The sequence below is a fragment of the Marmota monax genome, unplaced genomic scaffold (assembly GCF_021218885.2).
Source record: "Marmota monax isolate L192 unplaced genomic scaffold, Marmota_monax_Labrador192_F-V1.1 WCK01_AAM20220418_F8-fsc00124, whole genome shotgun sequence".
Classification (NCBI taxonomy): Eukaryota; Metazoa; Chordata; class Mammalia; order Rodentia; family Sciuridae; genus Marmota; species Marmota monax.
The window spans coordinates 4,661,336-4,684,948 of record NW_026692505.1 but is presented as its reverse complement, the minus strand read 5'-3'; the positions used below and the strand labels follow the sequence as shown (position 1 = coordinate 4,684,948).

Sequence of the window (23,613 nt, the reverse complement as noted above, 5' to 3'; positions counted from 1 at the left end):
ATTAAACACTGCACTTTTCCGTTAAGCTTATTTTTTTGAAGCTACTTTGAAGAGTGAATTTTTAAAATTCAACACATTTGAACTGATATAAACTAGGTGTTTTAAGCCATAAAAATCGTGTACATCTCTGTTGCACTTAACATTGTAATATGGTTATCTGTCCACAAATTATTTCATCCATTCATTCAGTAAATGTGCATTGAGCATCACCACATTACCAAGTGCTAAAGATTCCCGAGATGAGTTAAGTACTCATATTTAAGCTACTCACAGTACAGAAAAGAACATAAGCATAGACAAAAATTAGCCTAGAAATAAGGTAGAAGATAGTGATTTATGCAAAACACAGAAGATTTTTTAAGCTGCAAATAGTATCTAAGTTGTGAAAGTGGAGCGTGACAGTGGCAGGAGTGAGGTTCCAAAGGCTTCACAAGTTCTAATATTCAGTCCTTCTGCATTCATTTGGTTTATATTTAAATTATGATGATTTTTACATGATTATTTACAGATGTGTGTTCTTCAGATCAATACAGATTTTTGTTTGCTTATCTTTTTATGACCGATTTTTATTTCCATGAGAGAATATGATCTGTAGAAATTCAATCTTTAGAAATTTGAAAGGATTGCTTTTTTGATTGACGTTAAGGCCAACCAGCTTTTTGTCTATGTCCTATTATGAAAATGGCTCAAATTCTCAAATTTCTTTCCTCTTAAATTTTATATAACTCTACAGCTTAGCATTGTCCTCTAAGACACATTCCAATAAAACATACCTGGTCATTGTCACTGAGCACTGTATTGCAAATTCCATGTGCAATTCTGTCTTGTTTATGTGACTTTCCTGAAACATTAGCCACATTAGAACTCACTTTTCAAGCCACTGTTTTTGGTTGTTTTTTGAGACTCCACTCTCTCACTTCCCTACATAGCTCAAGAGCAGCTCCATTTTAGTCTCATTTGTTAGTTTTATTTGCATGTTCCCAGCTTTAAAAGCTGAAGTATCCAGAGCTTTAGTTCTTGTAGTTTCTTTTCTAACCACACTTTCCACTTTGATAATCACACCTGATCTCAGTGATTGTAATAGCACCTATATTCTATGAACTTCTAAACTTCATTTAAGCTCAAATACGTTCCAGGAATGTATTTCCTCTGAATCTGTTCTCATTACCCAGCTCCCTACTTAATATCTTCATTCGAGTGATGAATATGCATCTTGAATTCAGCAGCTTCACAGTGGATCTCTTCATACCTGTAAGCCTATTGTTGTGGTAGTCATCTTCATTTGAGTAAAACTAACTCCACTTTTTTATTGCTCAGATCCCAAATCGTGGAGTTGTGTTTTGTCTCTCCTTCCGCCCCACCTCAAGTCAGTTTGAACCTTATTGTGGTCATGTCTCGCCACCTCCACTGTTCTGGTCCAAGACACAGTCATCTCTTTTAGATCCTTTCAGTAGACTCTTTCTTTGTAGCTCTGCTTCTCACTTTAACTGTCTTCAAGTCTCATCTCAATCTTCAGCCAGATTGATCCTGTTAGATATTTTTCTGAAAGTACCACATTTACTTTTCATCTCATTTGGAGTAAAAAATCTACAATTCTTAAAATAGCTTACAAAGATTAAGATAATATACCTCTTCATTAATCTGATATCCTCCTTTACTTTTTTCTCTTGCTCACTCTGCTTTCCAAAATCTGTATTTTTTTTTGTTTAAAAAAAAAATCTAGGCATGTTCTCTTCTTAGAGACTGTTCTTCATGGTGTGTATGCCTGGAATTCTGAAATTTCTCTCTCAGGATGTCAACATGTCTGACTTGTTTCCTTTGGACCTTTACTTGAGTGTTACCTTAGTGAAGATGTACCTCACTCCCTTATCAAGAACCAAATCCCCTTCCCAGTCATGTCATACACCATCTTGCTGCTTCATTTTTCTCCTTAGCACTTATTCCTTTGTCATATATAAAATATACTATTGAATCTTACTTAATTTTTGTAGTTACTCTAACTAAAGCTCTGTATGGAAAAGTAATTGTTATTACTATTGTATTCTAAGCAACAAAATTAGTGCTGGCATATAGGAGGTCCTCAAACGTTTTTTAAAATTAATTCCGTCTCCAGTTGTCAACTGCACACTGGATTCCTGTTTACTCTGCGAATAAGTAGGCTGTGACACGACTTAGCATGTAGTAGATGTACAAAGACTGTTGTGGCAATCAACACTTGTGAAAGAGAAGGAAATAAAGCAAGAATTAGGAAACAAAGACATGGGCCACACTGCAATCTCAGCAGAGGCTTCAGCCCCCACCACAAAGCTTTTCTGTACCATGAGCAGAAGGCCAGGACTTACACTCCATCCGCAGTCTGCGTGCAGATGTCAAGGCTTCAAGGCTTAGTGAGTCATTGTGGCCAGCTGGGAGAAGTTTTCACAGTGGGAAGAGAGCTGGGGCTGGCGGTAGGGCACCTCCAGCAGCTGTGAGAAAGGTCCTTTTAAGGAGGATTTTTCTGGCATTCAGTACACTTACCAAGCATACTGTGGATTTAGGCCGATTGCTTCTACCTATGAGGCTTTTTCTCCAGACAGCCACACTTTTAACTCCTGTTCCTCCAAGTCCTTTACTTAAATGGTACTTCTTTATAGACGCTTAATTTTCTGTTTTACATTGAAATAAACCTCCCATACTCACACACCAACATTGTCTTATATAGCAAATTGTTTACTTAATTACATGTTTACTGTTTGTCTCCTCCAACTAGAAGATATGCACCTAACACCTAGAATACTAAACATAGCATTCCAAATATTTGTGCAATGTATTAATGAATGAGTGACTTTAAGGCTTTTCAAGGGATTGACATTTTTTGGCACTCATAAGTCTGGAAAGTCCTCTTTATTTTACTATGGTACAGGTACAAGTAAAGCAGAGCCTGATACCTAGAACAAGAATACACTGTGACCCACAGACAGATAGCCCAATGCCATCTTTTAAAGCAACCAGTAAGCAAATAAATCCTACTTAAGAGTGCACCCAACAATTTCCAGGCACTAATATGGTTCCTGAAGGGTTGAAGTACCTATGTTTTTAGTTTCACTTTGTTTTCAAATTGGGTCTGAGTTGAGGAGACTTAGGCGGACTGAGAAGATAAGGAGAATACCAGCAGATAGATTTGCCCTCAGTGTTACTTCAAGAAAAGATGCAATGGAGCAGGATGCCACTAGAGGGCACTGAGGGACCTCTTTGTGATTATAGCTTTCCTGTAAAGGATTCCAATGAAGCAACTTGGCCACAAAAACTTTCTTAACAACAACAAAAAACAAATAAAAAAATACTCAGAGAATTATTTTGCTGATGTAGTTAATTGCTTTACCTAATTTTGGAAATATAAGAAATAATGTTTCAAAATGCAATAGAAATAAAAGACAAAGGATACAAACAGAAATTTTACAGAAAGATGACAAATATCCTCTAAATGTTATAAAAAGATATTAAACCTATGTCACAACTTTTAAAATGTTGATTAAAATAACAGGGGAAAAAACTATCATATTTACACAAATACAAAGTCTGCCACTCTCAGAAGTCTCATAGATTGCTGGTGAGAGCACAAATTTGTTCCCAAGGAAGGAAATTTGCCACTGCATTTAAGTTACAAATCCATTTACTTTTTTTTTACTTTCTACACACACTTACAGAAATTTATGCTACAGATATAACTCTTAAAAATTAGTTTTATACATTCAAAATTATAACCTCATTAAAACAAAAGACAAATTAATTTTGGGATTTCTGGTTAAGTAACTTATGGTATATCAGAACACAGAAATGAAGATGAAAATATGAAGATACTCATTAACATAAAAAACCATTTAAGCAAAAAACAGACACCTGTAGTGTTGCATAAAGCATGGATATTTTTAAAAAGGATCTAGGGAATATGAATATTTGTTTGAATTTTGAAAAGAAAATTCTGCAAGGCCATACAGATGACAATAAATGGAGTTTTGTTGAGAGAAGAAGGGAAAAAGGAGAAATGGAGGCCAAGGAGGAAGTAAGAATGTGTTCTATATACTATTTTGTGTTGCTTAAGTTCATGGATCATGAAAATCCATTACATGGCCACATAGCCACAAAACAATAAATATTTTAACAATTGCAGGGAGAAACTTCTGGTTAGTCATTGAAGGTACTGGGGTTTTGTAACTTTTTATGAAAATCACTCAAATGCATTAGATACAATGAAGTGCTTGTCATAGTCAGCTAGTTAATTAGCAGTAATTTTCTGGTTCAAATCAATTTGGTCTAGGGCTTTTGAAACTTTGAAATGAATGAGGTGGGCTTCTAGCTAGACTGTCCCAGAGGAAAATCGAAGTTGTTTGCATTTTACTTTGGCAGCTATTCAGAGTTGTTTTTGTTTGTTTGTTTGTTTGTTTTTGATGTCTCAGGATCACTTTATTCCCCCATTTGCATCAGTTGTCATGGGTTGATCTGTCTTTGAGGTGAAGAGGAAAGAATTTGCTGAATGTTGTCCTTACATTGTGGTGGACTTATTCTAGAAATCCGCATTCACTTATTCAGACTTCATATTTTCTGAGTATCTAGTGAGAACCTGGCAGTGAACTACTACACATTTGCCAGATGTAGCCTCTCCCTCCTCTCAAGGAGCTCAAGTTCAAATAAGAAGACAGGTGTGACCCAGTTAGTTTCTAGTGTGGTGGGGTGTGGGAAAATAGGGAAGGTCACCTTTCCTTGAGAAAGAGCTATGGAGAGCCTGCTATTCAGTTCATGAATTATAAAGCATCAGTAAGATTTTCTAGGCAAACTGAGTTTGAGAAGTGGGAGAGGAATCTTAAGCAGAGGGAACTCTACACCTAAGAAAATTCACTGTAGAAGTACATAATCTGTTGCAAGGTGTGATGGAGAATTCTGGAAGTCGTTCAAGTTTGCTGATTTTTGTATGTGGAGAGGAACTACCACTATCACTAATATTAAGCACTTAGTATATACTCTAGGTATGCTATGCCATTTAATCTAACAACAAAACTGAAGTGTATATTGTTGATTTTTCTCCATTAGACAGATAATGTTTCTGAGAATTTATAAAACTTGAATGATTTGTCTTTTACAAATCCAGGTGGAGTTAGAGCTCAAACACAGATCTGATTCCAAATCTCCTGCTTTTAGGTACAAATGGGAGTGTTGGCTGGATCTGTTATTTCTTCTCTCAGCTTCACTTTTTCTTTTCCCATCTACTGTCTAGCCCTAGAAACTAGCTTGTATGGAGGTCCTCAACAGACTGGTATGCATTTGGGCTCCCTGAGTATTTGCCTCATAAGTAGTCTAGGCAAGAAACCACACCGGAGGAGGAAGTTAGTACCTCATCCTCAGACTTTCTTCCATCCTGTGACACCCAAGGTCAGGTCACCACTCCTGGTTGAGAGGCCCTCTCTATGTAATTGATTCCTGATGACAGTTTCTGCTCCCTGCCTCATCCTTGCAGGCCAGAGGTAGCAACAACTCCACCACTCCTTTTATGATTTCTTCTGCATATAGACCATGCTTTTTTAAATAGACTTTTTATCAAACTTTCCTCAAATTACCCTAATTTAAAAGTACTGCCAACATTTAAAATGTTATTAATGCTGTCATATAAAAACTATAGTCTACAATGGTAGTGGATGACATGAAAGACATGGATCCCAGAATATGAGAAAAATCTGAATTTTAAAAGAGCAACATTCACTCTTAAAAATCTGAGTTTTATAAAACTATTCAAGTGGGCCTTTCTTGGACCCTTCCCTTCATACTGCATAGAAAAGTAACTAAATAATTAGTAACAATATGGAACAAAATATGTGCTTCCTACCTTGATAACCAGAAAACTGAGTTTGGGTGATAATAGTTTTCACTACACATGTTGAAATACATGAAGCCACATTATTCATCCACAGAGGGCAGTACTAGAATCAGGTTGTGATCCATCCTATCCTACTTGTAGGATAACAAGAGTTCTATAAAAGGATACCCTGGCAGGTGGATCAAGCAGTAAGGTATATTGACCAGGTCAATCTTGTTCTTGCAGATTCAGGTATGCAATGAATGTCAAGAAAACAAGCAAATAGAAGGACCCTACCCATGAGATTCAACTGAGTTCAATTCCAAATCCTGGAAAGGGTGACAAAACAAAGATAAAGAACATGCTGGGTAGTTGGGTACATCACTGCATCTCTTGCATATTGATTCAGAGTTCCTAAAGTCACCCAACTGTATACCAAACTGAAGATCATCTGGGTGCAATGAAAGTCAAGTGTCTTTAATGTGGGAAGTAAAAGACCCTGACTGGCACTTCCCATTTGCACAGGCAGCATATCTGAGGTTGTGGCCAAGCCTATGAGTTCTTCATGGGCACAAGCTGTCTATCTTCACAAGTTTCATGGCAATACTCTGGTATATTTGAAGAAACACCAGTGTTCATCAATATCCCTCAAATTGAGGAATACAAAATAGTTGTAAAACTAAAACTAATGGAATTGCATTACTATTCTATTACCAACCGAAACTCCCTCCCCTGGTGTTAAAAAAAAAAAAAAAAATCCATCAGTAGCTTCCTGGGTTTAAAAATGTTTTGATTCATGGTCTTCAAGGACAGTATATAGAAAATGACTTCCTAAATTAACACACCAATTACTTAAACCAAATGGATAGGAATAATTGCATTGAAATAATAACCATTTTGAAATAAAGACCATTTTTATAGGAGATAAAATATAGATGGTCCTGTTGATTTATGCAGGTGCTGTATTAATCAAGAGGTAAAGTATAAAGAGCTTGTTGCTTCCCTTTGGGTTGAACATTCTGATAAATGAGTTTGCATGTGACAGGTAAGATAACACAATGGATATCTCATGCTTGAAAAGACATGAAAAAAAATGACAGTATATTTTGTTCCAGGTAGGAATAAAAAGCGAGCAGTTCCTGGCCAGTGATATTCCAGTAAAGCATATGTGACTGACAGCATGTTGGCACCAGTACTGAAGGAAGTGATGGACTTCGGCTCCAGGTGAGTTCTGTATAACCAGGTTGGCTGGTTTCCATGACACAACTGTGCTTCTCTCCAACTCTTATCCAGAGAATTCATACTGTAACCCCAGCAGTCCTTTTGCCTTTGACAAGCACTGGGATACTTCTTTTCTTAAAAAAAAAAAGAGAGAAAAAGAAAAAAAGTTATCCTTTAAACTGAACAAGGTGGTTCACATTTGTAATCCCAGATACTCAGGAGACTCTTGTAGGAGAATCAGAAGTTCAAGGCCAGCCTGGGCAAATTTTTAACCTGTCTATAATAAAATTAAAAAGGGCTGGAGATGTGGCTCAGTGGTAGAACATTTGCCTAACATTTGAGTGTCCCTGGGTTTAATCTCCAGTACCACAAAAACGTCCTTTAAAAATTATAATGTCTTAATGTTTTTCTCCCTCCTAACTTTAACAGAACAGGTAGCTCTGAATAGACTTCCTTTTGAACTAGTATCAGGATGCCTGAGCTACAAATAAGTGCTGAAGCATCATATAGTATTCCAGAATAAAGAAGGGATGTTACTTCCAGTAGGGATTCCCAGTAGTAAACTCAAGTAATTCAACTAGCACAGTACCAGCAGCCTTCTTAATGGCAAGCGCCTAAAGACTGAGTTACCTCCAAAGTCCCCCACATTTTCTCACTTCCAGAATGAGACAATTAAAGCAGACAAATAGCCCAATAACTCAAAAGACTCTTGATTTCTGGTTTTAAAATTGCAAAAGGTCAGAACTCTTGACACAGATTCAATTATGATCCTTCCCGAGTCTGTTCCTTTATGAATCCATAGCTAGAATGCGTAGTTATATAGAGACAGGAATATGAAACTTTTGTCTGTTAAATGGAATCATGGGCTATTCATTTAGGGAGTAGAAGATATGTATTAAACAATTTAATTAAAAAGCATTTTTTACACTTTGCAAAGCCTGCATACTGACCCTAAAAACATACATCTTATGTGCAATGCACATAGACTCTCTGCCTTCCACAGTGGTGAAGACTAACAAAGAAGATGAACCAAGGATAAGAGGGCAAGTAATATTTTTTAAAAAAATGCAAGGATTGTGCAATATGCCCTTGTTCTATTTATTAAACACCTCAGCCATTCTCCTTTTGACCTAGACATCTTCTGTATGTAGTGATTTGATGGAAGACAATAATTAGGAATGTCTAAGAAGACCTATTTATAAAGAAAGGATGCTTCTTATAATATGCTTTAATGGCAGGGAAAATTATGATCTACTCAATTTTAATAAAATAGAATTCACAAGAGGCTTTTCTTTAATAAAATTGTATAGAATCATTAAAACATGTTTTAGAATAACAGAAAAGGAGCAGTTATTTCAATTAACAAGATTAAAATGTCTTCATAGGATGTTACATGTGCATGTATATGGAAAAATATGGAAGCAAATGAATAAATAATAAAATAATTTACTGTATTTTTAACATGTGGGTTTTTTTAAGTTTTAACTTTGTTTTCACAATTTTCTACAATAAAAACAGGTAATTTTGAAAATCAAATCTAAAATTCATGAGGAAAAAATAGGGTCGTGAAAACATCATTTTCCATGGATACAAAAAAAAAAAGATTGTAAAACAATTGCAATAAAATCTTATTAGAAAATAACATCTTTATTTCTTATATAAACAAGTTTATTTTTTCTTATTTATGTAAGAGTTTGGGAGAATGAAGATATTGATTTCTATTTAGTAAATGCAAAACGTTGACAAAGAACATACAAAATTTCAGTAGGAACTTGTTTTTGAATGAGCTATGTCGTTAATATAGGCCAAACATGTTTGTCTTTCCACAATGTCAGAATTTATTCAATAACAGTAAATTCACAGGCTACACCACTTTCAGCAGTGGCAGTTCACTGAATACTTTTGAGTCATCTGACAGTCATAAACCAAACAATCACAGGTTTTATTCCAAACTTAATTTCTAATATTTATTGAATTTCAGTCATACATTGTATTACGTAGTATGACCTTAGAGAAAGGCTAAGAAAAAGTCAAGATGGCCTCAGGAGTGCTGAAGGCTGAACAGCTGAACAAAGGCAGAAAGCAGATACCAAATGCAAATACACTGTAGGTGGTCATATAAGACTGTGAACCAGTCAGAGAACCTATTCAGGTCACAGATGTCAAAGGGCAGAAACTTATTCTAGGCCAGGGCCCAGATGGACAACAGTTTCAATGTTAACTTTGTATTGGCTTGAGATAGCCTGGAATGGGCTATTGTGTGGTCATCATGGGCAAGAGAAACCATGTTCTGTGGAAGCCCACTGACAGAGATTTGGAAGTTCAAACCTGTGGAGATGTTTCTGGACAATTTTCACGATGAGCGACCAGGTGGCAGGGTCAATGTTCCTCTGTGTTCAGTCCCGGGATGTTTCTCCATTTATGGGCCTTGAGTGAGAGGGTTTCTTCATTCAGTGATCTTGTGTGTCCCATAAGTTCATGGGTCTACGTTTTCCTATATGACTTTAATATGCCCATGCACCCAGGTGCTTCTGATTAATATAAACTCAACAGGTTTCATTTTCATTAGCATGATTTATTACTTCTTGCCTTATGTTTGTGCTAGGCAGATGGTGTTTATTTACTTGTATAAACAAGGTGTAGTGTCATTCTACCCCAGCACTTACATTTAAAATGGAGCCACTCATAGAAAACTACTACTTGGTAAAATGGGGTTACTTGAATATGCTCGATATGAGAACTACTGTTCTTTGCATCATGGAGTAATTCAGAGCAGGGCACAGTATGGTCTCTGTATAAATGAGCTTTCAATAGTATTTAAAATTTGACCTGTTGTAATGAACAAATGTATATATTATACTCACTTATATTTTCCATTTTTTTGAAAGAATTAGAGCATAGGTGATAATGTTGCGGAAACTTGAATATTAATGTTTGAAGCTTAAAAGAATCAATTTAATAGATTAAATTATCTTTTATCATACTTTAAACTTTATAAATTTTAGTGTATTTTAACAATTACATCATTGTATAAATAATCAGAACAAAAATGTATTTATCAAGTATTTGCAATTTGTTTCACTGCCATGTTTTCCTGAAATTCTTTGATTTCAGTGGCACATGAATAAGTTGTACATATATTTTGTAAATTCAAACATTATAAAGACTATTCACAGTGATCTCTTTTTCAGACTACTCTGTTCCTATCTTCCCCAATTCTGTGGTTTCCAAGTCAATCTTGCCCTTTTTTTTCTCTTATTGCATATTACACATGGATGTATATTTGTACTTACATCTAAGTGCCAGAATTATGCACGGAATATTCTGTATATTGCACTACATATTCTGCCTTTACTCCCATGGACTCATTATTCCCAAATCTATAACTCTAACCAAACCCAAATTCTGATTGTGTACTAAATCAATATTGAAAATGAACCACAGATAGCTTAAATTTTGTTTCCAGGGCTTACCCATTTTTCTTCTCCATTGATGACTCAGTCGTGAACCTTCTTTAGGAAGATTTACCTGGGGCTTCTAGACGTAAGCTGGGTATGTTTATCTCACCGTACTTCTCAGGCTGTTTTGAGGACTGAATGCCTGACTTCCACCCTAGGTGATAAGATCCTTGAGTATGAGTACTGCCTATCACCTCCCACAGGGTGCAAGTGTACCCTGTAGCCTTATAAAATCATGATTCAAGCATCCAAAATCAGAAATATTCTGCACAAAAACATAGCATAGCTGAAATTTCAAAACCACTCATATCCTTTCCCTTTTTAACACCAGGCAGAGGTATAAATAGATTATGTTCATCACACACTTTACCCAACTTTTTCAATTCAAACTTCCTAGAAAACAAAATTCATCCTCCTTTGGGTTCTGTCTCTTTCAGTTTCCTTGAGTGGCATCTTCTCTTCCTGCCATCTCTGAAATCAAGTCTGAGAAAGCAAAATTCTGCTTGATAGGGAAGGGTAAAAATACAAGACTACCCAAATTGACTGGGTAGGCCCTTATTATCCTTACTGGATAGAATAGTCAAGTTTGTGAAAGCAAGCATATTATTAAATTTATCCCCTTAAAAGGGATAGTCAACTAATGCTTGTAAGAACATTTTGTAAGTTTCTAAACACTATGCATGTGAACAGATTTATAGTATCAACCAAAATGAATACAACTTACCAAAGATTCAACTTCAACAAATGACCTCAAGAAACAAATTGGTGCCCTAGTTGATGTAGTGGTACATGCTTGTAATTCCAGCTACCAGGGAGACCGAGGCAGGAGGATTACAGTTTGAGGACTGGCTGGGCAACAAACTAGTCCTGTATCAAAATAAAATTTAAAACAACAACAACAACAAAAAGAAATTGGCCTCCAAAATACAGAGTGTGTATATGTATATGTTTATAGAATGTGTTTTAGAAGGTGAGAGAAAGATCATTTCTGTTGATATTAAATGCTAAATTAACTTTGTCCTTCATTTTCCTGTACCTGATACAAGGTCAGCTATTGCTAGGCAAATTTACAAATAAAAAATAAGTTTATCTTAATTCTAACAGTGTTTGCAGCCAGAGAGTTATACAGGTTCTTCATTTTTTTTTCACTCTATAGCATTGTGTATCTTTGTTATTTTTATTCCTGTAGTGAAATACCTCTTTGCTTTGTGTAAAAGATCTTCAAAGAGGTATTTGAAGAGAAGGTTCCCACCTTTTCACTTTAATGCATGTGGCCTGCCCATCAAATCAGCATGGCTCAATAGTTTATGAGGTACTCTCTGTGGGGAGATAACAAAGGAAATTCAACTCTGGATGACCACAAAAAAAAAATGAGTTTGGCAACATAAAGCAACTTCTTTTATAAAATCTACTCACAAAATAAATGTGGTATGAAAATTAAAATTACAGAATATTAAGATAGCATTGATTCATTGATCTGGAAATTAATTCCAACCATAAAATATTAATAACATCCATGATATGAAATTTAAGCTGCAGCTAACAACATGCAGCACTGAAAGTTATTTAATATTGCCAATGATAGGGTTAGATTTTTTAACAGTTGAAATATTTGCTAACATACAACAATGAGGATATTTTGTAAAGTACAATAAAATATGGGAAATTATCAGAAGATGACTTTTTTTACACAAATAAGTTTTCATTAGCCATTCAAAAATATATCCCTAGAATACATCAAAATAAGTCTTATATTTTTCACATTCAAAAACTTAGATTTCACATAGTAAAATTTAGGTGGATTAGATTATTAACCAAAACTCACCTGGATTTTTCCTGTGTCCTTCATTCACATAGCTTGATAAAATGTAAATGACAGGAAAAGTAGGATGGAGCTAAGAGGATAAATTTGAATCTTAAAATGATACCATTTGAAAACTAAAATGCAATAAATCAAAACAGCATCTGCTAGATGCATTACATTAGATCTATGAGAAATATAAAAGGAGTTCTGTCTTTATCATTTGACATAGCAGATACAATATACCAACACTACTAAATAGTATATTGAAATAACTCAGTTTTAGGTGCTAAAGGATAAATGACATGAAAGTTTTTCAGAAAACAACCCACCTCTGACTTGTGCTAAAACAACCAAGAAGGCTTCTTGAAATTGAATGGTACAACTCAAATAGAGATGAGTGAGCTCAGAATGGCATTGTAGATGGAGGAAATAATGTGTAAACAATAAGTTTGAATGTATAGGACATGTAGAAAAAGATAGCCTGCCCCTCCTTCTATATATATACACACACATATATATATACACACACATATATACATTTTATATGCCTACATATATAAATATATATGTGTGCAAATGTGTGTGTGTGTTTTATATATATATATAATTTTTAATTCAGTATGGGAATACTTCATGTTTACTGATTGAGTATGTATTAATATCACATCTGAGTCACAAGCAGGGCTTTTATATCATAAAATTAAAAAGCAAAATTTATTTCCTAAGGCATACAGAACACAAAACTCAAATGAACAAATACTTTTTTCCTATAATACTTAAATATTCTTAATTTTCAACCACAAATAGTCCCCAGGTAATAAATCAACAGTCTTTGCAACTATTAAAACTAATCTTGTTATTTTACAGTAAACCTTTGTACAATTTATAGTAAACAAATAAAAATTCAAATTTATGATGACTTAATGCTGAAAAGGTTTAGATTAAAATGTAAATTTTATGTAACATAGATAAATATTCAGGAACCTTTGTCCTTTCTAATCCAAGGCCATAGCTTTGGTCTCTTAAAGCTCATGAGTCAATTGAGTTTTAACATTTATCTGGAAATTTTGTTAACACTAGTTAGAAATATTGGCAACCGATTTTAACACTTTAGTAGAGAAAATTATGTTGGAAGCTTTTAATTATTTATGCCATTTCTCATTTCTATACATGATATAATTATCTTCATGGTTATCAAAATTTAAATCATGGTGTTTGTTTTTTTTATCTTTTCCTCTACTCTATTCATTCAGCATGTATCACAGGAAACACTTTCCCAAGTCCTTAGTCTCCTCTCATAGCTTCTTTGCTATTTTTTTTCACTTTCCTTGCCTTTACCCCTTTAAAAACTCAATTATTTTTGTCTTGGACAACTCATAAATTTTCTTACTGATCCCATTTCTGTCTTCCCATCCACTCTCTGCCTTATCTCATAGTCACTGGGTTAATTCTTCTGAGCTATAAATACTATCATATAGTTATTATTCTCAAAAAATATTAATATTTCTTTTCATACTGAGTTTTAAGGACTTGATATGATTACAGAATATTAGGAAACTATGAAAATTTTGAAGTATGAGACTGAGCTTCCAAGTTGAAGTTGGTTGCAGAATCTCAAGATTTATTCCCACAAGCAGTCATTTGGCATTATGAAAGACGAAAAGCAAGGAAAAACCTGTTAGAGTAAGATTGGGTACTGGAAATCAGGAGGGTAAAAAAATGAATGAGAGAGGAATAATATCAGAGAGAAGACAGAATTTTAAAGCAGAAGAGTTTTAAAAAGCACTCTGTATTGTAATTTGCTGGATCTTGGAGGAAAAAATCTCATAGGCATCCATTACATGCCATATTTCTCTGGTGATAGAGAATGAAAAGATTGAAAATTAATGTGGAATGAAACAAGTAATACGTGATTATCCAAAGAAGATTAGTCTTCCTGGAGAATTCTTTTTATGATACAGAAACACCTTCAAATTAATAAAGGAGTAAAGGTCCCAAAATTTCAGGACATTGTTATTTTACCCTGTGATGAGAAGAATTTTCTCACACTTTTTATCTAATGCTTGGCAGTACTGCCTTTCTGTGATAGAATAAGTGATCATTAATAATAAAATTTGTTATTAAATTGTGTGTGAGCTAATTTTTGCAGTATTAGATATCAGTATCTGTCATATACACAACTTACATACACCATTTCCTAAACTCTAAAGTATTACATCATTTCCTAAAGTCAAGTATAACTACTAAATTTTTAATACTAGCTGTTTTGAAATTAAAGTAAAAAAAGTGAACCTGTGAAAGTTAGCAAATTCCATTCTTAAGCAATGACAGAAATAACACTCTGAGTAACAGCAGAAAGCAAGAACAGAATATTCTTTATTTCAAATATACTTTTAACACTGAAAGTAATAATGCTTTATAAAACTTAAAAAGGTAATCTGGTATATGCTCACTTCTGCACTGAGACCTATAAAAGTTTAGCTTTCAAATTTCTGACCAAGAGTAGATCCAATTTTTTAAAGCAATCGCTTTTAAAGATATAAAGGGCAAAAATATCATTTTCTGGGCTCTTTTAGAACCTTCTGGTAGGACATATTTTGCTCTTGAAAGTATGCCACGTTACCCTGTACTATTTCTTTTTAAATGTTTTTGCACAAATAACTCATAGGCAAGGAATCCTCTGTATAATCACCAGTGTATTCTATTGTTAAAATGACTTACATGTTTTTATAGGTGTACAAGTTATTCTTTTAAATTGCTTTTATTTTTATAAACAAAACAGGATTTCGTGGTCTAGTACTTAAATAGTATTAAGAGATTTATAATTACAGCAACAGAATCATAGCAGATTTTCCCCAAACTCCCTGATATAGTCTTTCTCAATAAAGAGAATAATCTTCAAGTTATGGGTAGTTTTATTAATTAGTTTAGTCATTCTCAATATAACATCCTTCTATTGATTATCTTGACTTATTGATTTTAAATATTACCTATTCATATTATGCTATGTATATTGGTTTTAGGTCAAGATCATGTATTATTGGACCTTTTTACTAGATTCATGTGGTGAGTCAATTTGGGTAAAATTAACATTCAGGGTACACATTATCACGACTATGTAAATATTGTTTTCCAAGTCTATATCTTTTAGTGTAGATCTTAGTTTTTCCTAAAGTTTACAATACTACCAATTATTTCTTTTAATTATCAATAAAAATATGGATTCCATTTGTATTAATGTTGCAACATCATTCCTTTAGCCCTCCATTTTTCTGATTTCATCTAGGTGTTTCCTCTCACCCTCCCTATCTCTGCTCTTCTTTGTTGGGCTCCTCACTCCTGGATTGCATTTCTTCCTAGATTATGATTTAGTCTCTTACTTTTGCAGATGTATAATTCCCCACACTTCACAAGACAGAGATGTTGCATGAGAAAGCATTTGGGGTCCATACTTCAAAGGTTTATTTCTCTTCTATTAAATTGTTGCTTTTTGGAGGATATCGGTTGCAATCCCACTGAGTTGATTAGTGCCTTAAACTCATGATCTTCCTGCCTCAGCCTCCCAAGTTGGTGGGATTACAGGTGTGTGCCATGGAACCCAGCTATCAAATATTGATTAAATTTGTTCCCATTCCTCCATGCATTGTCTCCGTTTCATCTTGGTTCTTTTGTAATTGTTATTATAGGTCTGTTGCTTATTTTGAACTTTTTCTGAAGGACAGATGATCTTTGGTTCTCCACTTACACATTAGAGTGGGTTAGGGTAACAGCTAGGATTTTAGTCAGCTTTTTCACTGCAGTGACTAAAAGGACCCAACCAGAACAATTGTAGAGGAGGAAAAGTTGATTTGGGGGCTCACAGTTTCAGAGGTCTCAATCCATAGATAGCAGGCTTCATTCCTCAGGGCTTGAGGTGAGGCAGAAAAACATGGCAGAAGAAAGTAGCAGAGGGAAACAGTTCACATGATGATCAAAAAGCCAGGTACAAAATATATACCCCATAGCCACACCCCCAATAACAGCTTCCTCTAATTACTCCCCACCTGCCTCCAGTCACCACTCAGTTAATCCCATCAGGGATCTATTCGCTGATAGGATTATGGTTGTGGCCCAATCATATATCCTTCAAACTTTCTTGCAATTTCACATGTGAGCTATTGGGGAACATGATATCTAAACCATAACAGCTAAGATAATATAATTGACTACTGGTGTTCTGGAAACCAAGCAGAGGTTGGAGGTTGGAGGCCCCTTTATTATGTGTGTTAACTTTTGATAATAGCTTTGCCCAAGTTATAAAATGTATCATATGAATTTCTCCACAAAATAAACCACTTGGGCTTGAAAGGGTTTAAGAGAGGGGAAGTGATGGACAGTAGGTATTTACTAGTTCTGGAGGAAAAGAGCTACCATTTTAGAGCTATGTGGATTTTTCCCTTTGCAGAACTGATTTTATCCCTACCTCCCAGAATGCTCAGTTGTTTCATATGGTGAGCTTCTTATGACTTCTGTAGGTCATTTGCTAACTTTAGGGGTGAACCATATTGTACAGGCACAGGCAGTACTTTTTCAGCTCCTTGACATCACTCATTTCACATCTGCTCCCTGCTCTCCACAATTTATTGAAATTGGTGATCAGGACTATGACTCTGACACCAGAATACTGAGGTTTGAATCCTGGTCTTGCCACTTACCAAAAGTGTGATGATCACCAAATTGTGCATTGCCTCTGTACCTCTATTTCCCCATCTGTAATACGCTAGGGGTAGGGAGCACTATGGATATTCAGTGAGCTAGAACGGTATCTCGATGCCAGTTCCTATCACCTCTGCTCTTGTCATTTCTCTTCTAGCACCTCCACTTGATGGTTTTGCACAGCTGTGAGTTGTTTTCTCAAAAAAACTATTTCACCAGCTCCCTGAGACATGGGGATGGAGAGAACATTAAGCCCAGTGGTCAATATATTAGTCTTTTTCCCCCCTAATATTAAGTATTTTAATTTTACTTCCAATATCTCTGCCAGTTTTTCCCCTAACCAGTGAATTTTTTGTATAATTTGTAAGTTGTCTTTTAACACATTTATAACATCCTAAGAATAACATCCTAAGAACAAGAAAAAATAACTGTTTAAAACATTAACTTCAGGATTTTATTTATTTAAAAAAAAAACTTGTTCTATTTTTTGAGATATTTTACTAGAACTAATTATATGTGTGAGTCTCACAAACTCTTAAGTCATAGATCATTGTTATTTTGAGATATTGATACTATTATGAGAACTTATGCTTAAGATGATTTAAGGACACATTCTCAATATTACCATATATAACATTATAAAGAATTTTTAATTTACCATGTATACCCTATTAAACAGGCAATAGGATCCCTATCTTCTATGCACAGATATTTATGTTATAGAAATTCAGTTATTTAAATATTTATAAAATGAGAGTTGAGAGCAGCACTTTTGAAAAGCAGTTAATAATGAACAGACATCAAGGGAGCTATCATTATAACAGCAAAGTGCTTTGCAACTCCAATAACTTCAGTGGTGCAGAAGCAGGCCATCAAATTTAATTAAAAGCAGTCAAAAATAAACTGAGAAATTGAACTGTAAAAGGCTGTCCTTTGCCAGAAGCTGAAGGCAAAAAGAAAGCAAGGGAGAGCCTTGAAAGTGGTAATGAATTGATAAGCCTTACTGCCTGCAACTTGTAATTCGCTCTGTCAGATTTTAGTATCAGTTAAACTAGATTAATAGAGCAATCACTGATTCTCTATCTTAAATCCTTCTTCGATGTCCCCTTATTATAGGCTCCTGTGATAGATGGAAGCCTGAGTGGGTCAAAATTCCAACGCATTTCTCTGCTCAATCACTTTTTAAATAATGCTGGCATCTATATTTGCTGGACACCAGCGTTCTCCCCATATTTTAAAAGCAGAAATAAATTTAGATATTGACAAGCTGTAGCCTTCTCTTCCCAAAGAGGCTTAACTCCTTTTTTTATTCAACAGAGGATGAAATCCCCTACACCATGAAGGATTGACATCTCCTGCCACTAGGGGCTATCATGGTGAAGTGAATGATAAAGAGGAGATAACAAATTTATTGTTGCTTTAAATGCTCAGATTAATGTGGATCTGAAGTAGCAGTACCACAAGGACAAAAACAATTTGCCCTCGATCATTTTATTTTTATAATAATGTTCTTTAATGAAGCTAAAGCCTCCCTGCTGTGACCTTATTGTGTTTTTCAACATCAGTGAGAAATAGATTCCCCTGAATTGTACCAGAGCTCATGAAACAGCAGGGATATTGAAGTGGAGGATCAATTACTTTTTTGCAGTAATTTTGAACTGGAAATGGCTATAGCACAGCCTGGGTAGACAAGAAGACAAACCAGCTCATTGAAAAGCAGTGTGCAAATTATGCAGACCACAAAAAGCTGAGGTAAACAAACTGTTTTGTTTTCTAATATCTTTCAACATGGTTGCACAGTGTTCCTTCAAAGAGCCAGTATTCATAAGGCTGTTTTGGAAGAAGCAAACAAAAGCTAAAAATAGAATTTTTTGTCATCAATTTAAAAGTGTAAAACTTAAAAGATATTTAAGAATCCCCTTCTGATGATTGCTAATATCACTGTTTATATTAAATTCTACTCATTGTGATATGAAGAAAAAAATAGAGGTCTATATGGGGACAGAAAAATTATAGATGTTATAAATGCAGCAGATGAATATTGCATTTATGGAATACTCTAATTTATGAAGTGCTTTTATGTCCATTATGTCATTCAGTCCTGGCAGCAATCCTAATAATAGTTCAGACAGGTGCTGATATCTTGCAAATGCTGCAGTAATGAAGAATGAGTCTCAGCCAGGTTAAATAATTAGCACCAGGTCAGGAAAGCACCTGGACCTCCAATATCCCAGTCCTCTTTCAGTTTAGTGTTTACGAGAAGTCCCCAACTTTCAAAATGCAAACCATTTAGTTGTAATACCGTCAGCATTAGCAGAGTATGTAATTTCCATTTCCATCTGCTGCAGCCAGGCAGGAACTTCTCATTTGTGCTGATATGGGAGTCACATGGATCAATGGGTTTGTAGAGAATGGAGGCTCTTAAGTGTGCTTCATTTGAGTGATTGTCCTGCAGCACATGCAGGACAGACAGCTCGGCCTTCTGATATATAGGAAACTAAAATCATTGGTAAGGAAGCCCTCTGAAAACCTTGTCTGAAAAGAGTATGTGAATTTCTCCATTCCTTCTTGGGTAGGGACTTTTTTGTACCTGAAGGGAAATCAGGGAAGAGTGGAATTTGGGACAGGAGTACCAATCACCTAGGTAATGGAGAGGTATTCTTGGGTTCAAGGGGATAAAATATTGAAAATAGTAAGAAGGAATTGAGGGCTGGGGTTGTGGCTCAGTGGTAGAGTGCTTGCTTAACATGTGTAAGGCACAGGGTTCAATCCTCAGCACTGCATATAAATAAAAAAAATAAAGGTCCATTGACAACAACAACAACAAAATTTTGCTGAGTGTACTTCAGCGATCATTAAAAAGGAATTGAATGAAATTTTCAAGTTTTGGGCCATAAGTAAAGGAAATAAGTAATTCTAAGGGCATATGAAAATTTTAAAATATGTTGAGATAGTGTAAGGAGTGAAGTACTATAAAATTAAGAGCAAAAATAGCTAAAATCTAAAGCTGAAGTTTATTCATGTTCACCAAAGCAGATATCATCAATTTAGGTATTTTTTCTTTGTTTAGAACTATTCTGTTTCACATGAGAAAATTAAAACTTGCCAGATAACATTGTATCTCCTCAATATTAACCTTGATAAATAATCATGATAAGAAAATAAAGATGCTCCTCAATTTACAGTGGAGTTATATCTTGAAAACTCTAAGTTGAAAATAATGTAAGTCAGAAATGCATTTAATACACCTAATCTGCTGAACATCATAAGTTTTCTACACAGTAATACACCCTGTAGAATGTGGGCTGTTGTCCTTATGATTGCCCAGGTGGCTATTGTGCAGCATCAAGAGTATCCTACTGCACATTTCCATTTGCTCAAGGCAAGATGAAAATTGAAAATTTGGTTTCTACTGAAGTATTGCTTTTGTAGCACCCCAAATATGAACTTAAAATAGTAAGTCAGGGACCATCTCTAATGTGTTCATTGGGTTCCAGTTATGTCCTAGGGACTTTGCCAAGAATTTTACATATATATTCATTGTATACAATATAAATAAATTATCACTCCTATTTTAACTAGAAAATAAGTTATACAAGTTTAAGTACCTTGGAGAAGAAAAATCTACAAAACTGCTAAGTGGCAGAGTCAGACATTAAGCCCAACCACATTCACTCTTGTCACTGATCAGGCCCTTTATTATAAATAAAAAATAGTGAATCTGCTTGCTATTAACCACAGTTTTGTATATATTTAAAAGTAAAATTTTCAACTCAAGAGTGTCAGAATCTTAAACTACAATAATATTGCTTAAATGTTCCCAGATTACTTTGGATTGGGACAAAGCCCATTTTACTTTGAGATAAAATAAAGAAACTAAAATTTACATAAGGTACTATTTTAATTCCTTAAGAAATAAAAAAAATTGCATTTACCAACACTGACCTTATGTGAGAGTAATTGCCATGAGGCTTGCAGTTTTAAAACAAAGCCTATATTCACACTACATCTTTAAATATGGTCTGAGGTATTAACCACCTACTAGCATAACAGAATGTTAGACCATCTCATTACTGAAGAGTTCTTATAGATAAGTGGATCAACAGTGTGCATGTGTGTGTATATATGTATATGTGTACAAATACTATTGACTTTCGTTCCACATATGTGAATTCACCTCATTGCTAAAATGGATTTATGCTCCCCAAGTCAATGCTGAGCGTACTTCAGCGATCATTCGTGGACATAAACAGAGCAGTGAAATATTTGAAGATGCAATGCAGGTTGTCAGATGATGTAGAGAAGGGTGGCACTCTGCCTTTTTGCTCTGCTTTCACACTGTGTAACAGTGTCCTTTACATGGTCTATTTGTACCAACTTTTCTCATGTATGTTTTTTTTTTATGCTATGTTTACTAATTAAAATAGTTCCTAAGTACAGTGCTGAAGGGGTTGCTGTCTAGTATTACCAAGTTGGGATGGGTCTAAAGCATAAAATATGTGTTAGATAAGCTTCATTCAGGTCAGAGTTAGCGCTATTGGCTGTAAATCCAGTGTTAATGAAAGTTACCTTTTTTCCTTTTTGTCATGACATTAATTTTGCTATCCCAATTAGTATTAAAGGAAAACATAAAATTTTTACATTTGTCAAGGAGTACATGACTTGTCTAAACTGGAAACAATGCAGATTTAGACACAAGCTGCCAATTGTGTCTAAAGGAGAGATGGGACTGAAGTCAGCAAGACTAATTAGAAGCCAGTGGGAGGGGGTGGGGGGGATTAGCTCTCAGGTGCCAAGGGGGCAGATCTGAATGCTGGTGGTTAGAAAAGAAATAAAGACATTTTGAAAAAAATTTCATTTTTTCTTTAAAAGTGTCTTTTTAAAAAGTTTTTATTAGTGCATTATAGTTGTATATGATATTAGGTCTCATTTTGGCATGATCATACAAGTGTGAAATATAATTTGCTCTACTTCAGTCTTCAGTACTTTCTTGTTCCTTCTTTCCTCCCTTCCCCATATTCTCCTTCCTCTAATCCACTTGTTTTCCTTCTATTTATAATATTTAAAACAGTGCTTTATAGATACAAAAAGGTGAAATTTGTTGGACTATATTTGTACATGTACATAGGATGGTTCCATCAGTTTCATTCTACTGTTCCTCTTTCCCATCCCTCCTCCCTCCTTCTCCACAAATCTTGTGCTCCACTGATCTCCCTTCTATTTTTATTAGGGACCCCTTCTCCACTGTTTTCCTCATTTTGTTTAGCTTTTGCATATGAGGGAAAATAGTCAACTGTTGACTTTCAGGGTCTGCCTTATTTTACTTAACCTAATATGCTCCAATTCCATCATTTACCAGCAAATGCCACAATTTCATACTTTATGGTTAAGTAAAACTGTGTACTTATACCACATTTTCTTTATCCATTCCTCTGTTGACAAGTACCTTGTCTGGTTTCATAATGCGGTCACTGTGAATTGCACTGCTATATAATGTGAAGTGTCTGTATCACTATAGTAGGCTGATATTCTTCAGGAAAAAATGGAGGAGTGGGATAGCTGGGTCATATGGTGGTTCCATTCGTACCTTCTTGAGGAATCACTATACTGCTTTCTAAAGTATACTTATTTGCAGTCACACCAACAACGTGTGAATGTACTCTCAAACAGAAACATATAACACAAGGCTATGTATTGATTAGTTGATAAAAACAACATGAGCAAGACTGGTAGAAAACTCACCGTATCCCTCTTAGGAGCTATGTTTTAGTTTGAACCAATTCAGTGTTCCCTGCAATTTTATGAAATGCAACACAGAATAATAGTGCCATAATTCTTATCCTGGACAAAACAGAACATTTCATTTCAATCCATACTAATTATTATACTTAAGGGTTCTCTCAAATAATTTGTGCTATTATCTCAGGATTCTGTTTCCATTCTTTCAGGAATATTGTGTTTTTTTCTGGAATATTTTCTATTATAGCATAAAATGTATTTTGTTCCAAATAATTGTACTTTAATCATAAGCCCAGTATTCATGCAAGATTTATGCATCTGTAGGAAATGATAGTCATTTCTCATGGAATTAATTTCTTTATGTCTGACTCATATTTTAAGGTTAACAAGGAGAGATGAGGGAAAAGGAAGAGAAAGTAATTGTTAATAAAGACCCAGAAGAAATGATGGTGAATGACATTCAATAAATATGTATAGAAGTTAGCCCCAGGATGGAGGAAGAATTGCTTTTCTGAGAAAAAAAATAGAAAGGAAAATGGAAAAAAATGAATGAGGAGGAAGTAATTCAGAAAGCAAACAACAACAAAAACAACAAAAAACCTTGAATGTCTAGAACATACAAGAGGTTAGATTGGATGATTTTGATTAAAAGAAGGGCAATGTTATGTAGTCGAAGTATTAAAAACATGCATAGTCTTGCTTAGATTTGAAGAAAATAGAACAAAGAAGAACTAAACACAGCACATGCTTATCCTCAGATTACAATAGTCTCATGGAAGAGAAGAGTAGTATGAATATATACACGTACACACAACTATTTGAATTGCACTATGCATGATAGACTGCATATGAAAAGGAAACGCAAAGGC

General features: G+C 34.8%; 1 protein-coding gene across 14 annotated transcripts in view; it reads left to right on the top strand.

Moving 5' to 3' along the window:
• Ptprd (protein tyrosine phosphatase receptor type D) overlaps positions 1-23,613 on the top strand; it is a 2,207,759-nt gene that overhangs the window by 635,333 nt on the left and 1,548,813 nt on the right. For all 14 annotated transcript variants that reach the window (XM_058579708.1, XM_058579705.1, XM_058579707.1 and 11 more), the window contains one exon: positions 6,943-7,051. The gene's annotated coding sequence lies outside the window, so the exon portion shown is untranslated. The remainder of the gene's footprint in view (positions 1-6,942; positions 7,052-23,613) is intronic.